The sequence below is a fragment of the Plecotus auritus genome (assembly GCF_963455305.1).
Source record: "Plecotus auritus genome assembly, chromosome: 4".
Classification (NCBI taxonomy): Eukaryota; Metazoa; Chordata; class Mammalia; order Chiroptera; family Vespertilionidae; genus Plecotus; species Plecotus auritus.
Window position 1 is genome coordinate 13604917 of NC_137775.1, and position 16573 is coordinate 13621489.

General features: G+C 42.5%; 1 protein-coding gene and 1 pseudogene across 2 annotated transcripts in view; one reads left to right on the plus strand and one right to left on the minus strand.

Moving 5' to 3' along the window:
• MAN1A1 (mannosidase alpha class 1A member 1) overlaps positions 1-16573 on the minus strand; it is a 158623-nt gene that overhangs the window by 116783 nt on the left and 25267 nt on the right. The gene's annotated exons all lie outside the window — the stretch shown is intronic.
• On the plus strand, positions 13627-14181 carry LOC308245900 (ferritin light chain-like; annotated as a pseudogene). The gene has a single exon. The product of its transcript is annotated as a ferritin light chain-like (transcript).

The following is a 16573-nucleotide window of genomic DNA, read 5'->3' on the forward strand; positions in this document are numbered from 1 at the left end:
GGACGAAGCCGTGGCGGCGGGGGCCAAGGCAGAGGCAATTAGGGGCGATCAGGCAGGCAGGCGAGTGGTTAGGGGTGATCAGGCAGGCAGGCGAGTGGTTAGGGATGATCAGGCAGGTAGGTGAATGGTTATGGGCAATCAGGCAGGCAGGCAGAGTGGTTAGGAGCCAGTGGTCCCAGATTGCGAGAGGGATGTCCAACTGCTGGTTTAGGCCCAATCAACCAGCAGTCAGACATCCCCTGAGGGGTCCTGGAATGTGAGAAAAGTGCAGGCTGGGCTGAGGGACCGCCCCCAGCACGATTTTCAGAATTTCATGCACCAGGCCTCTAGTACTAAAATAAAAGCATTTCTGTTTATCTGACACACAAAGTTAACAGAGTCCTGCATTTGGCCCGGCAACCCCAGGATAGAGGGATAGAACACATTCAATCCCTGGTTCTGCAACCAGGGCCGGCTCTCTGGCTTGTGCCCTGCTTTGATTTGGGCTAGAAAGAGGGGCTGAATAACTCAAAGACCACACAGAAATAGAATGACCAGGTCTAGGGCAACTGGAAATGACAGGGAATTTGGCAAAAATGAAGGCCCTGACTAAAGTCATTTTTGAAAAAGGCTATGAAAAAAAACACAAGCTTGTTTTCAACGGGTCTAGAAAAAAATAATATGCTAGCTAAAGATAAAATGCATATCTGTGAGCCACAGACAGCCCACAGACCAGCAGTCTGTACTGCAACCCCTGGTTTACAGGCACGTGTCTAGACTGACCGCTCTGTGTTTAGGCCTCTGGGCATGCCGCTCCCCTCCAGCCTGCTGGCCACGGCTCAGCCAGCAGCGCCCGGACTTGTGGCACAGGCTGCCTTCAGTGCCCGCTGCTGGCCTGCCCTGGCCCCACCGTCGGTGCTCTCTCTCTGCCAAAAATCAATGAGGTCCTGGAGACTTGAGATACAGGAAGCATTATGCACACCCTTCTCAGTAATTCTGGATGAGTGGTAGTTTCACACTTCAGAAAGCATGTAGAACTCTACATGCTCTGCTCTGCAAATGCAACCACAGGAGCTGCAAAGGAGAAAGTAATTTCACTGTCAGACACCTACCACCAGGCACTGTGAGGGGAACTCGAAAAAAAACTTATCACACACTGAATCCGTGTCCCATCCTTCCACGGTATCACTACCCCACCTTACAGACGAGGAAGCGGAGGCCCAACATAGGGCAGAGGAAGAGCAAGGCTGTGGACGGGAGGCTCCCTTTCTAATTCCTTCCACTCCATCCCTTGGAGAGCTCTGACAGTTCTGCTGCTGGAGAATCCTGAACACAGTCAGCTGCAGCCTCAGAGCTCACCTGCTGCTCCATGCACAGAAGGCAGCCCTACCTGGGGTCCAAGGAGACAGACTAAGCCTGACACCAAGCAGCACACACCACATGGCGCGTGTGAGCCGGCTCAAGGAAAGAACCCGGAGGCACCTCCTCTCCCTCCCCGACTCCCATCCTTTAACTCTCATGACCTTGCTTCCCCTCTGCCTCAGCTCTGCCCAGCTCTGTCCCCAGCTCCTCTCCTCCTGACCCTAGAGTCTACTTGGGCAGAGACGATGGCTCTGCTCCCCTCTGTCCTCCCTGCCACTGGAAGTAGAGAGAACCACGACTCCCTCCTTCACAAGCAGCTTCTGACTGCACCAGCACCTGCTCTCTTCAGCTGTGACATCTTCTGAGCCTTATCATCATCACCGGAGCTACTGTTGGCCAGCTTTTCATTCCTCTTATCTCTGTGTGGACAATTGGTTTGTTACTAAGTTCTGGAGGCTGCCTCTTAATCACTGAGTGGATATATACGTGCGCTTGTCTTCTTCAGGTTCAGATGTCCTGAATTCTCCCACATACAATTTCAGAATATATGGATTTTTTCAGAGAGCAGGATATATATATATATATATAAATAATGACATATATATATATGTGTGTGTGTGTGTGTGTGTGTGTATATATATATATATATATATATATATATATATAATGCTATTATATGAACCTTGATGGGCCACTGAGCATTAACTCCCCAGTGAATGAAGAGTGGCTAGCAGCACCCTCCCTTTAGAAAAAGAGTCAGAATGCCCGATAAAGCCAGTTTAAAAAAATAAAATGAGAATTCTAGTTAATTGCTACTTGTAGAGGACAGGTTGTCCTGTTTCTAAGAAGTACCTTTCCTAAGAAAAAGGCAGTTTTTCTAGGTCTAGCTCAGGGAACTGGATCATATGCTATTTAATTGTTCTCTTGCTTTGTGATCAAATTCTGACATTATTTTAGAAAACTTCTGTACTGGTACCAAATGCAGGAGGGTACAGGGCAAAAAGCAAGCAAACACATACAATGAAAATCCCAAGCCGTGAGACAACCCCAGAACTAAAGGAAATGTGGTACGTGTCCATGAAATATTCTAAAGGATAGTAATTTAGCATCTCAAAAGTCAGAGGTTAGACAAAGGCTGGTTCTTGTGTGAATGTCTAGTAACATCCCTTTTTTGGAAAGAAGCACTATTGCTAAGAAGGATCTATCACTTGTTATTTCCTCATCAAAACGATCTGGCCTAAGCTTCTTTCTCAATAGCCTTGTTATAAATCAATAAACCTGGGCCAAAACTGACACTTCATTTGCCAATAAAGAAGGAGCAGGAAGTAAAAAAAAAAAAAAAAAAAAAAAAAAGACACACCAAAAACCATCTGTCCGGTGGTTAATGACTGTGGTCTCCTTACACAAAGGTGTCACTCGAGTACAAAAGTTCAGCGTTAGGGTTTTTGGTCTTTTTTTTTTTTTTTACTGATTTTTAATGGACCTAAAACTGCACTCTTTAGATTACCCCTGCGAAGATCTCTGTGGTCAGTGGGAGGCCAGCAGATCTTCCTTACTAGTCCCCAGGCAAAGACTCCACAGGGCTTTTCCAAACCTGGGACACAGCAGCAGCTACGATCTTTCCAGCCATCAAGAGAAAATGGTATCCCCCAGTTGGGATACAAGGGGCCCCCTTTATTCTGAAAAGGACTTGTAAAAAATTACCCCATAGAAAACACATATTATCCTCATGGATATAACTACCTCATCTCAAAAGATGTTTTTGTGTTTTTTTTTGTTTTCGTATTTGTAATTAAAAGGCAAGTCCAAGCCTCCTTTCCCCCATGCATGTTATTCTACAGCTTCATATTTTCACTGCATTTATCTTTTGTGCAATACTGACACATGATTTTTTTAGAACTGAAACGTGCTCTTTTTTGCTTATAGCTACATCAAGTTCATAAAGACTAATAACTATTTGTTCTTTAATATTCTCTTTCAAAACTTTACACACTATGAAGTTAGAACGTAACTAATGTTAAATGAAAAAGAATTCGTTTGAATTTTATAAAAATGAGGAAGAGCCAGCAGAAGTTTTACCTTTTTAAATTCTCTTTTCTTCGCGCTTTCTCTCCCTCTCTTTTATTATTTTTATTTATTTATTTTTTTTAGCAAACCAACGAGAGCCCCAGAGAGTTGAGTCCTGTTCTGCTTCAGTTATCAAGAGCATCACAGGGTACAAGTGTTTCTTTCCTTTTTTTTTTTTTTTTGTGTGTATGTTCTTTAAATAGACTCAATTTTTAGAGCAGCTTTAAGTTCAAAGCAAAACTGATTTTTGAATGAAGTACAAAGCTTTCCCACTCACGCACCGCTGGAACACAGCACAACCTCGCCCACGATCAACATCACATACCAGGGAGGTACTGTGTTATCATGGACCTCCGTGGCGCGTCATTATCTTATCACCCAAAGTCCATAGTTTCTATCACAGCTCACTCTCGTTGTTTTACATACCGTGGGTTTTGACCAATGTGTAATGACTTGTGTTCAGCACTATGATATCACACAGAATAATTCCACTTCCCTAAAAATCCTCTGTGCTCTCCCTCTCTACCCCCCACTCTCTCCTGACAACCACTGATCTTTTGACTGTCTTCATAGTTTTGCCCTGTCCAGATGCCATAGCATTGAAAACACAGTACGCAGCCCTTTCAGATCGTTTTTTTTCACTTAGTAAACATAAACTTAACGTTCTTCCATGTCTAAATTTTCAGGACTTGATAGTTAATTTTTTTTTTTAGATTACATAACATTTGATTGCCTGGATGAATCACAGTTGATTTAACCATTCACCTTCTGAGAGAGATCTTGGTGGCTTCCAAGTTTTGGCAATTATGAAAAAAGCTGTTATCAAACAGAGTTACAGGGCGCAGGTGTTTCCTTTACAACGTAAAACCAGAAATTACTATTCTCTTAACTAAATGATTATGAGTAATTTTGTAAGTTATTACGATGTGAAGGCAGAATTCATAAAAATATATATTAACTATAAAATGTCACAGGGAAATGGTTGTTTTTTTCTTTTAATTCTTATTGTTGAAAGTATGACATATGTCCTCCTTTTTCCCCACTGACCCCTTCTAGTTTTTTCAAACTTCTAAAATAATCAGGATGCCCATTGTCATTCCAGAATCCATGATTTTATAAGATTTTCTGCAAGTAATCCTTTTGTATACTGCAGGTAACAGTTTTAGACATTATTATTTGGTCATAGGAATAATAAAAATATTGTATAAAAAGGTGGTGGTCTTTTAAAATTTACTCATGGAGTGTAGTCCTTACATATCCTATATAATAAAAGGCTAATATGCAAATCGACGAAACTGTGGAACTACTGGTTGCTATGACACACACTGACCACCAGGGGGAAAGATGCTCAATGCAGGAGCTGCCCTCTGGTGGTCAGTGCACTTCCACATGGGGAGCGCCCTTCAGCCAGAAGCAGGGCTCATGGCTGGTGAGCCTCTCCCACCTCCATGGCAGCGCTAAGGATGTCCGACTGCTGGCTGCTCTCAGACTGCAAGAGGGCGCAGGCCGGGCTGAAGGACCTCCCCCCTTCCCCCCAAGCACACAAATGTCATGCACTGGGCCTCTAGTACTGAATAACAAAAATGCTAGATCCTAAGTATAATCTTGGAGTAGCAATTAGTGATACTATAAGATTTAAAATCCCTGATTGGAAAAAATAAAATAAAATCCATGATTGGTATATCACAAAAGGATACTTAATTATAATTCTTAAAAATGGAAAGAGCCAGCATGTATGGAACACTTATGTGTCAGGAAATATGTAAAACAGTTACACATTCTTTTAGTCCCTTAAGAACCCTGCTAGGAAACCAGTCTCCCCATCGAGACTCCCTTGCACAGATGAGAAAATCAAAAAGTTACATGATCTTCCTCGGGTCAGATCTCGAGCATATGGGTGGAGGCTGGCTCTGAGGCCTAAAACCTGCTGTCTTCTACACTGTCCTGAGCTAAACATGTGACCCCTGCAATCCGGGGAAGTTGACTTCCAAATAAACTGTTAACCCGTGTGTTATTGTTACACATCTCTGTATGTTTCCTATATTTTTAAACCTTGCTGATACAAAGAGAAACATTAAATATATTGGTAGATTAAGGGACTGAAATGAAAATGAGAATATCTCTTGCTTCTAGTGCCCTGCAGGATAAAGATATCTTATGTAGGTTGAAAAAGATTTTTGCTTTACATAAAGTTTAATATCTAAAAGTTCCTTCCCTTGAAAGATATTTGTTCATTTCTATTTGGGTATCCTATAGTGTTAGCTCATAACCTTTATTGTTGGTTTTATAGATGGAATTTTATCACCAACACAACACATTAATAATTTTGTTTTCTGGCTATTGGAAAAAGATATATTGCTCAATATGACTTTAAATGTCAGTAACACTCTATAAACTACCCCTAAAATAGCAACATCAGATTTCTTGCTAAACAACTGTAAAAAAAGAAAAAAGTACAGATATATTTACTTTCTAATGGTCTTTCTACTACAGTTTCACATAAAGTACTACTATATTACTAAGGTCATTACTAAAGGAGAAAAACACTTATCTTGTACTATATCTTGTACTATATTTTTAAGGTAAGCATTAACATCTAATAAGCTTATATCATTACCACCTATAAACTAATATTTCCTATGAATTGAAGATCATCTGAGATGTTCTATAAGTGATGGCAAATATTTCCTGGGTCTGAAAATGTATTCCTCTAACCATTCTGTTAGACCTATAAAATATGATAAATCCTGAATTATTTTTCGAACGGTGGAAAAAGATAATCATCATTCACTCTCCTGTTGCTGGATGGCAAGTGCCTGGCATTAAATGTATGTGAAGCTCAGTGACCTGTTAAAGCAGACTGCTTTATTAGTATTAGCTTTGGGTACAATGAGTTCCAATTTGGTTCAGCTATTTTACAGCTTACAAATCAGGCACAGACTTTCATAAATTTAAGAATAAAAAGAAAAGATGCCAACTTTATCAGCAGAGGTCAAATTATTTTACTATTCAAAAAGACTACACAAAGTTGCAAAACAATTATAAAAATGGGGAAAAATGAATATGTAGCCTACATATGGCAGATACTACAGATTGATTCATCCCACACCCAAATCTCCTTCTCCCTTGCTTGTCCCTGCAACAGAAGCTGCCAAAGCCAAATGTGTGCTTCGTAAGCCTGTCTATGGTTAGAGGTGGCTCTGTGACAGGGTTCAGGCCAATGAAACACTTGCCGAGGTTGGCCGGCTGCCCTGCTTTCCCTCTCCCTCCTGCCTTGAGTGAAGGTGATGCAGGCAGGTGTGCTGTCACAGTGGCTGTTCCGCTCCCATAAATGAGTGTAAACCCAGGAGAACGTCAGAGGCCTCACCTGATGGAGGAGGGGGCGACCACCTGTCTCCAGCTGTGTTTTAGGTACAAACTAAGGTTGTCGCGTTACTTAACTCATCAGCTACCAACCAATACCGTATTGAACATTTGAGTAGCTCTCTTTAGTGGTGGTGGTTGTTGTTGTTTAAATGAGTGATCATATCAAAATTGGACTTACACCATATTCCCAATTTGGGGAAATAGGAAGCTTTTCTTCTGTATTATTTCTTTTCATAATATTATTTGGTAGCTGAAACTGCTCTAAAGGTTTGATCAGAAGAGTTGTATAATAACAAATGCTATGATTTATCCATGAATTTACGGTAGCAGAGTCCTCTGTTCAAGCTTTCTATGACTGACGTAATGCAGGAGTCGGGGGGTAGGGCACAGAAGGTTAAAAAGAGAAGATGCATGTAGTCAGGGTTCCTTGGTTTACTTATTAAGCAGTAACTTCGGGGAACAATGAGTTGTTTTCCTCCACTTTGCTTGAAAAAAGTAGAATATTTGTTCCAAATGGGATAAGGTATCAAGTAAATATTATCAAAGAGATTAGGTTATAGTTTAATCAATATTGAATCTTAAATATTAAGGCATCTTCTATAATATAATTTATCCACCATGCTGATAAAAACTGATATCCTAATACTTTAACCTCAATTCTTTTTAAAAAAAAATTTTATTGATTTGAGAGAGAGAGGAAGGGAGAAGCAGAGAGAGATAGAAACATTGATGAGAGAGAAACATCAATATTGATCAGCTGCCTCCTGCATGCCCCCAACCCGGGCATGAGCCCCTATGGCAGTGGTTCTCAACTTTTCTAATGCCGTGACCCTTTAATACAGTTCCTCATGTTGTGGTGACCCCCAACCATAAAATTATTTTCGTTGCTACTTCATAACTGTAATTTTGCTACTGTTATGAATCGTAATGTAAATATCTGTGTTTTCCGATCGTCTTAGGCGACCCTGCTAGCGGTTCTCAACCTGTGGGTCGCAGCCCACAGGTTGAGAACCGCTGCTATAGAACCTAAGACCATCGGAAAACACAGATATTTACATTATGATTCATAACAGTAGCAAAATTACAGTTATGAAGTAGCAATGAAAATAATTTTATGGTTGGGGGTCACCACAACATGGGGAACTGTATTAAAGGGTCGCGGCATTAAAAAGGTTGATAACCACTGCCCTATTGGGAACTGAACCCAGTGACCTCTTGGTGTGTGGGTCGATGCTCAACCACTGAGCCACACTGGCTGTGCTTGTCTCAATTCTTGTTAACCTTAGTAATTAGCCTAAGCTATCTGAAAAAGACCCTGGTTAATATATGCACACCTAAGTTCATTGCAGCATTATTTACAATAGCCAAGCTATGGAAGCAACCCAAGTGCCCATCAATAGGTAAGTGGATAAAAAAGCAGTAGTACAGAAAAAGGAACCCTCGTGCACTGCTGGTGGGAATGCAGACTGGTGCAGCCACTGTGGAAAACAGTATGGTTTCCTCAAAAAAATTAAAAATGGAACTCCCATTTGACGCTGTAATCCCACTTCTAAGAATATATCCCAAGAAATCAGAAACAACAATCAGAAATTGTTCATAGCAGCACAATTCACCATAGCTAAGATTTGGAAACAGCCTAAGTGCCCATCAGCAGATGAGTGGATTAGAAACTGTGGTACATCTACACAAAGGAATACTATGCTGCTATAAAAAAGAAGGAACTCTTACCATTTGCAACAGCATGGATGGACCTGGAGAGTATTATGCTAAGTAAAATAAGCCAGACAGAGAAAGATAAATATCACATGATCTCACTCATTTGTGGAATATAATGAACAACATAAACTGATGAACAAAAATAGAACCAGAGTCATAGAAGCATGGAACAGACAGTCCAACCTAAGAGGGAGAAAGGCAGGAGGGGGGTGAGGGGGTAAGAGATCAACCAAAGGACTTGTATACATGCATATGAGCATAACCAATCCAATGGACACAGACAGTAGGAGGGTGAGGGCATGTGTTGGGGGTGGGAGCAGCTGGGAGAGGTAAAAGGGGGAAAAAGGAGACATATGTAATACTTTAAACAATAAAGAATTTAAATTAAAAAAAAAAGGAATATCACCACCCTTCGGAGGGGGGAGAGTAGTAGTACATATATACAATGGAATACTACTTGGCCATAAAAAAGAATGAAATCTTGCCTGGCCAGTGTTGTTCAGTGGCTGAGCACTGACCTATGAACCAGGAGGTCACAGTTCAATTCCAGTTCAGGGCACATGCCTGGGTTGCGGCCTCAATCCCCAGTGTGGGGCATGCAGGAGGCAGCCGATCAATGATTCTCTCTCATCATTGATGTTTCTGTTTCTCTCTCCCTCTCCCTTTCTCTCTGATATCAATAAAATACATTAAAAAAAAAGAATGAAATCTTACCATTTGCAATAGCATGGAGGACCTAGAGGGTATTATGCTAAGTGTAATAAATCAGCCAGAGAAAGAAAAATACCATATGATTTCACTTATATGTGGATTCTAAAGAACAATATACCAGTAAATGAACAAACAAAACAGAAACAGATTCATAGAAATAGAGAACAGAGTACTGATTGTCATTGAAGAGGGGGATCTGGGGGGCTGGGTGAAAAAGGGATTAAGAAGCACAGATTGGTAGTTACAAAATAATCATGGGGATGTAAACTACAGCATAGAAAATATATTCAATAATATTGTAATAACTATGTATGGTGCCAGATGGGAAATATCAGGGAGAACACTTTGTAAAGTATAGGACTGTCTAACTGCTATGCTGTACACCTAAAACTAATACAAAATAATATTAAATGTAAACTGTAATTGAAAAAAAATTGAAAAAAAATGTAAAAAAAGGCTCTAGTTAAAAAAAAATATAGCTAGTATTTTTACTAAACACTACTTTGGTTTAAAACTAACAACCCTAGTTGAAATGTTTACATTTTATCTAATTTTACAGAGCATCTTAGCTGAGTTACAATTCCTTTTTCTCAAATGTAAAAATTTTCTCCATCAATATTAAAGAATATAACCTTTTCCACCTTTGTTTTTACCAAATCTTGCTTAAAATAAGTCAGTATACTTGTGATCTTCAACGATCAATTTCCTTACAGACCAACTCTCTTATATTGTGTATTTTCTTCTCACTGTTTGAACAATATTAGAATTCCACATCTTTCCTTTCTGGAAACCAGACTGTTGTTCCAAATAGAGTGGGGTATGACCTTCTTCCACTGACAACAAATATCTTCCCAGTACTGAATATAAAATACTGTCCTTGGCTTAGGACTCACTAACTTGATTTAAAATATCCTTGTTTAAAATGCTTCTCTGAACCAGAAGAAGGTTTTGCCTTTTCCCAGGGTGCTCTGTCGGGATTTATGAGGGATCTGTCCATTCTTCTTGCTTTCTTAGCCCCATCTTGGAAGGACACCCTCCCAGCAGCTAACTAGTCACCTCTGAACTACACTGGCAAAGACCCAAGGTCCTGACTGACATCTAACAGACCACACCCATGGCCTGCACGTGTTGACGCTGGGCAATGGTGAGGATGTGCAGTTGCCTCAGGCCTCCATCACACTGGCTGGCTCCTGCAAAATAGGCCGTCGCCGAAGGACGTAGGGCAAACCTTTGTCAGCCAGGCAGACAGCACATCCCAGAACAGACTCAGCTGGGCAGTAGGGTGCAACTGCTCAGCTGTCCTGCTGGACTCTGGACCCAACTCCCAACTCCATTCCCACCTGTTCCTCTGTGCCAGGCTGAGCTGTTCATTCCTTTCACAAACATCTGCACACCTATAGCTCCATGGCCAATAGCACATTCAGATCCCGCGCACAGAAGGGCTAACCTGTGCACAGCTGTACGTCTATGTGAAAGGCTTATCAGCCTTACTAAGTGCTGCAATTCTCGTTCCACTTGTGCTTTTTCTTCTCAACCGACTTGGACCTCTGGGTACTGGGCTCTGCTCACTCATGGCTACTATGATATGCCATCCTGGTAGTCTTAAAACTCAGATTCACATCTCAACACAATTCTCAGAAGTACTGATTGCCATCTCTTGTAAAAGAACTGCCTCCCTAGCATGAGCTCTATCTAGCCACTGGCTGAGGCCATCACAATAAAATGCCATTACACACACTTACAAGTGCATACACTTCCGCCAGGCAAGAAGCACAGTCTTGCGATGTTTGCGACTGAGTTAATCATGCTTACAAAATTTCTTTCTGTGTCACAATACACATAAATACTGAGTCATTGTCATTCCAGGTCCTCCTTGATGGAAAAATGGAAGCATTTCCCAGGTCTCCCTGGTAAAGCTGTTAAGTGTTTTTACCAAATGTCTTCAGCACAAGGTTCTAAATCAGGGGTCCTCAAACTTTTTAAACAGGGGGCCAGTTCACTGTCCCTCAGACCGTTGGAGGGCCGGACTATAGTTTTAAAAAAACAAACTATGAACAAATTCCTATGTGCACTGTGAACCCGGGATGAGTTGGCTGCTAAGCAGGACAGGCAGCGGCACCCGGCAGGCCGGATAAATGTCCTTGGCGGGCCGCATGTGGCCCACGGGCCATAGTTTGAGGACCCCTGCATGAAGGAGCAAAATAAGATTTGGGTAGCAGTCATTTCAAAATTGAAAGAAGGCCTTTACTAGTTTTCAACTGCTACGTATCTTGGCCTTTGATGTAGTGCTCAAGGATGCAACCAAAGCACCTTAGTAAGGTGGCTACATACAAACAAGGTTCTCAATTCAAACAGCCCAAGGTCACAGCAAAGCAGCTGGACTTGGTCCAAACCCTGGAGATGCCAATTACTCTTAAAGCTAATCCTTCCCAATCATGAAGTCTGTGAAGAAGTAGTTACCACTGTTCCAACACTTCCAGAGCGTGTCACAAAAACCCACTTGTGAAACTGTACACCAAAAATGCAAGCTGCTTTTCCAAGTTTCTAGCCCTGATGACCAAGTAAGGCAGATAGGGTTTCTACCGAAAACGTTGGTTTGTTCCTTTTAAATGAAGTGCCTGGGTGTTTCTCTTTGTATCTGGAGATTCAAAGTTGTAACATCATGACTCAAAAAGATCAAAGTGGATGCCAGCCCCACTCCAATCAATACTTTCTTTTTGATGATATTTATATTTGCCAAGAATTTGTTAAACACAATAAGAAAAATGTATTTCCATTATAATATGATCACAATAATATATTTTACCAATATTTAGTAACTGTACCATATAATCAATTATTAAATACTAGAGGCCTGGTGCACGAATTCGTGCATGGGTGGGTCCCTTGGCCTGGCCTGCAATTGGGGCCAATCGTGGTGGGGGACGGCCTGCTGGGGAAAGAAGCCATGGGAGGTTGGCCCCAGCAGCAAGCTAACCAATGGCGGATTCCACGAGGAATGGGGCTCCCTCCTCCCTCCTGTATGGGTCTGGGGTGCAGGTGAACCAGATTTGGGGCTGTCAGGGCCCCAGCAGCAAGGTCTGGGTCAGTGTGCGTCATGGCTACCAGCCAGTCGTCCGGTCGTTCTGGTTGTAAAGGTCGCTTAGGCTTTTACATATATAGATTTTTAAGCCCCTAATTGGTGCCCTGCATGTCCAGAATCCCTTAACCCTGTGGTTGGCAAACTGTGGCTCGCGAGCCACATGCGGCTCTTTGGCCCCTTGAGTGTGGCTCTTCCACAAAATACCACGGCCTGGGCGAGTCTATTTGGAAGAAGGGGCATTAGAAGAAGTTTAAGTTAAAAAAATTTGGCTCTCAAAAGAAATTTCAATTGTTGTACTGTTGATATTTGGCTCTGTTGACTAATGAGTTTGCCGACCACTGTCTTAACCCATGGCAATTTACAACTGTAGGTTGTGTTGTTTTGCGTCCTGTGTGGGTCTCAGTTTCTCCAGGTAGATAAGAGACTGGAAGGTGTGGGGATGCACCCAGACTCTTCCCTTTTGCTCCCAGAATGTCCGTCTAAGCAGCCTCTGTGCCCAGTGGTAATTCGGGTGCTGATGACTAACTGACCAAATCATCAAAGGATCAAATTCTAAAAACTGAGAATAGATCAAGATAGCCTCGGATAGCGAGAAAGACAATTCAAACTGAGGCGGAGGTGACGGGTGCATGGCAGGGAGAAAGGAGTAGTTAAAGATATTCTAAATCATGAGCTATGGATAAGAATGGGATGGGAAGGAGTGAAGACAGCAAACACACCCGCCTTATGTAACATCAGAAATAAAAATGACACTGGTAAAAACTGTGCAGGCCTTTCCAATTCTAAAGAGGTGCCTGCAATGGGGAATTAACGTGACTATCACAGTGTTTCGATACAGGCAGTAACACCAACTCCCCAAAGTCAAGTAATTTCTTTCCTATGATCTTCAGAAGAATGCTCACTGTATTAAGAAAATTAGAAATTCCATTCATTTTTCACACAAAAATTAGAGTATGTCTAACACCTAATTGTGTATTCTAGAGGTTAAGCATATATTTATGAAATCTGTTAGATATGGTAAAAAAAAACACAGAGTAAAAGGTGTTTTTTTTTAACAATGGGAAATGTTTTTTCTTTTCATTTGATGATAGAACTCAGAGCCTCGTGGTTATCAGGCATGAATATCCTCACTGTTAAAGTCACTGAGAAGGCAGTGCCCACGGAGGTCCCGATCTGTCTCTTGCATCAACAGTGTTTGGACAGAACAGGCCCAGGGATGCCCCTTCTTCCAGCCTCTGGCCACTCTCCTGCATCTGATCCAGTCACCACCTTCAGAACCACCTCCTAGACCAGCCAACACACCGGGTTTTTTTTCTACCTTAAGTCCTTATTGCCGAACAACCATGAGCTCCCAAATTCGTCAGAATTATTCCACTGCGGGGGAGGCTGCGGACAACACCCTGGCCAGACTGCATCTGTGGCCTCCCACACCCACCTCTCTCTGGGCTTCTATTCCACCGTGATGATGTGGCTCTGGAGGGCGTGGGCCGCTCCTTCCATGAGTTGGCGGAGAAGCCAAGGGCGCTGAGCGTCTCTTAAGCTGCCAAACCAAAACCAGCACGGTGGCCGCATTCTCTCCAGGACGAGCTGAAGCCTCCCCAAGAGGAGTGGGCAAAACTCAGGGCGCTGTGGAAGCCACCCCAGCCTTGGAGAGAGACCTGAACCAGGCCCTGGTGGAGCTGCAGGCCCGGAGTTCCACCCACGCAGACCCTCAGCTCTGGGACTTCCTGGACCTAGAGAACCACTTCCGGGTGAGGAGGTGAAACTCATCAAGAAGATGGGCTACACCTGACTCACCTCCGCAGGCTGCCGGCCCCCAGGCTGGGCTGGGCGAGTATCTCTTCGAAAAGCTCACCCTCAAGCACAACCAGGAGCCTGTGGAGCCCAGAGGCCTTTGAGGGGCCCCTCTGCATCCCCCTGGTGTCTGGCTTTTGCCTGAACCTCTCTCCGAAATCACTGGCCATTCTTTTAACCACCCTGAAGCCCTCTCCCATGCATTGGACCAAATGAAACAATAAAGCTTTTTGCAGAAAAAAAAAAAAAAAAGGCACTAAGGAAAGGAAACATGAATATCTTATTTGCGAATATAGTTACTAAAACCATTAAAAGCCATTGGTTGAAAAGTGTTTCTCAGCCTCAGCACTACTGACATTCTGGGTGGATAATTCTTTTTTTCTTTTTTTTTAAAATATATTTTTATTGATCTCAGAGAGGAAGGGAGAGGTAGAGAGAGAAACATCAATGATGAGAGAGAATCATTGATTGGCTGCCTCTTGCACGCCCCCTACTGGGGATTGAGCCTGCAACCCGGGCATGTGCCCTTGACCGGAATCGAACCCAGGACTCTTCAGTCTGCAGGCTGACGCTCTGTCCACTGAGCCAAACCAGCTAGGGCTGGGTGGGTGGATAATTCTTTGTCGTAGAGTGCTGGCCTGCAAGATATTTAGCAGAATCCCTGGCCTTTGCCCATTAGATGCCTGCGGCATACACCCTGGGATGTGACAGCCAATATCTCCAGACATTGCCAAATGTCCCCTGGGGGATACAATAAACCCAGTTAAGAACCAAGGGTTAAAAGAAACTGTTTTATTAGAATAATGATCCTAACACTTGCATAGCACTGTGTACTGGACACAATCAATTTGAACCTCAATAACAACTCTGAGGAGTCAGGCTTATTTTAACTCCCATTTACAGATGAGGAGACTGTGGTACAGAGAGGTTAAGTAACTTGCCCACTGGACACATACGTGGCTAAGGAAAGCCAAACCCAAAGAGTATGGCTTCAGAGTTGGGCTCCTAACTTCAACACTACACCTGCTATGAGAGGGGGAGAATAAGCACAAATCAAAATTGTTTTTCACTCGAGATTTTTAGTAGTCCTATAACATTGGGCACCTTACGTATACCTCTACTGAGTTCAGATTATTCACCTGCAAAATAGGAACAATAATGAGATTAAAATAAGATACTTTTTTCAAGGGCATTTAGTAAGGCCTCAGCAAAAGCTCTACGAATAAAGAGTATTCATATTTATCTACTAGTGGCCTGGTGCACGAATTCGAGCACACTGAAAGGAAATTGATTAGAAGAAATATTTTAATATCGCTATTCGCCCTTTCTCTATAATAGAAGTGTCAATCAAATTCACAATCGACAATGACAGATCGAAACACACACGTGAGATTGGCACCAGCAAGAGCTTTATATGTATCATGCATGCACGAGTCAACTTAGCCTTTTATATATATAGAATAAACATGCTTAATTAGACCTACTTTCTGATGTAGCTAAACTTTTTCCAGCCCAGTGAAGCACCCCAACTTCTCTTTCAGGTAATTGTCAGCAACACAGCAGTAAATATCAACATGAAGCAGATTATTATTGTAGATCATGCAGAAAGAACAAAGGGTGAAATATTTAACTGCAGCAGTGTTTGACTATATTCTGTGCAGTGAGAAAACCTGAAGTCATTTTCAAGGTCCACTATTTCTTACTTCTTTTCAGTTGGGTCAAGTTTCTAAGCTTTCTAAATCTCTGTTTTCCAGCTAATGAAAAGAAAATAGGGTTCCACCAAGTCTCCTATCTACCTACTCCAGGACTTCTGTGAGGATCAATGAGATGAGGCATGGGAAAATGCTTCACAGACATTTGGTTAAAGTGTGAAATGTTTCTATAAAGCAAGTCATGTTCCTGGGCTGAAGAAACTGCAAGGAGGCTAGTTGCTAGGGAGAGGAAACCAGGTGTTGCTACGTGACGTCATTACCCTGAGCCCACAGCGACCATTTCTGGGCTGGGTTGGGCTGTGGGCCGCATTTTGCACCTTTGCACCATGGGGTCTCAGCAGTGTGAGCTGTGATTTGGTGGGCTGTCGCTTCAGGGTGGTGGTGGGACCTGTGTCCCACTTGGGGGAAGCCGAGTGTTGCTTTGTGGGCGCCAGGTCTGTGGTGCTGTTTCTCTGTGCGTGTCACAGCAGCTCCTGCCCCCTCGTGGTCAGTGCGTGTCATAGCGGCCGGTTGGACAGTCAGACACTTAGCATATTAGCCTTTTATATATTGAGATATTCTCTACATGTTAATACATTTTTGGTTTCTATTCCCTGTTTACCTGCATATAGTAATTATAGTTGCTTATACAAAGAAATTACTATAAAATCTGGCTCCTTTTGGTGTGAGTTACCCCTACTAGTCATCTGTGGCACAAAATACCTCCTGGGAAAGAGTCTGGCTGGTCACACAAACCACCCCAACAGGCCTCACAATTCTCAACAGCTGTTGAGTAGCTCTTGGA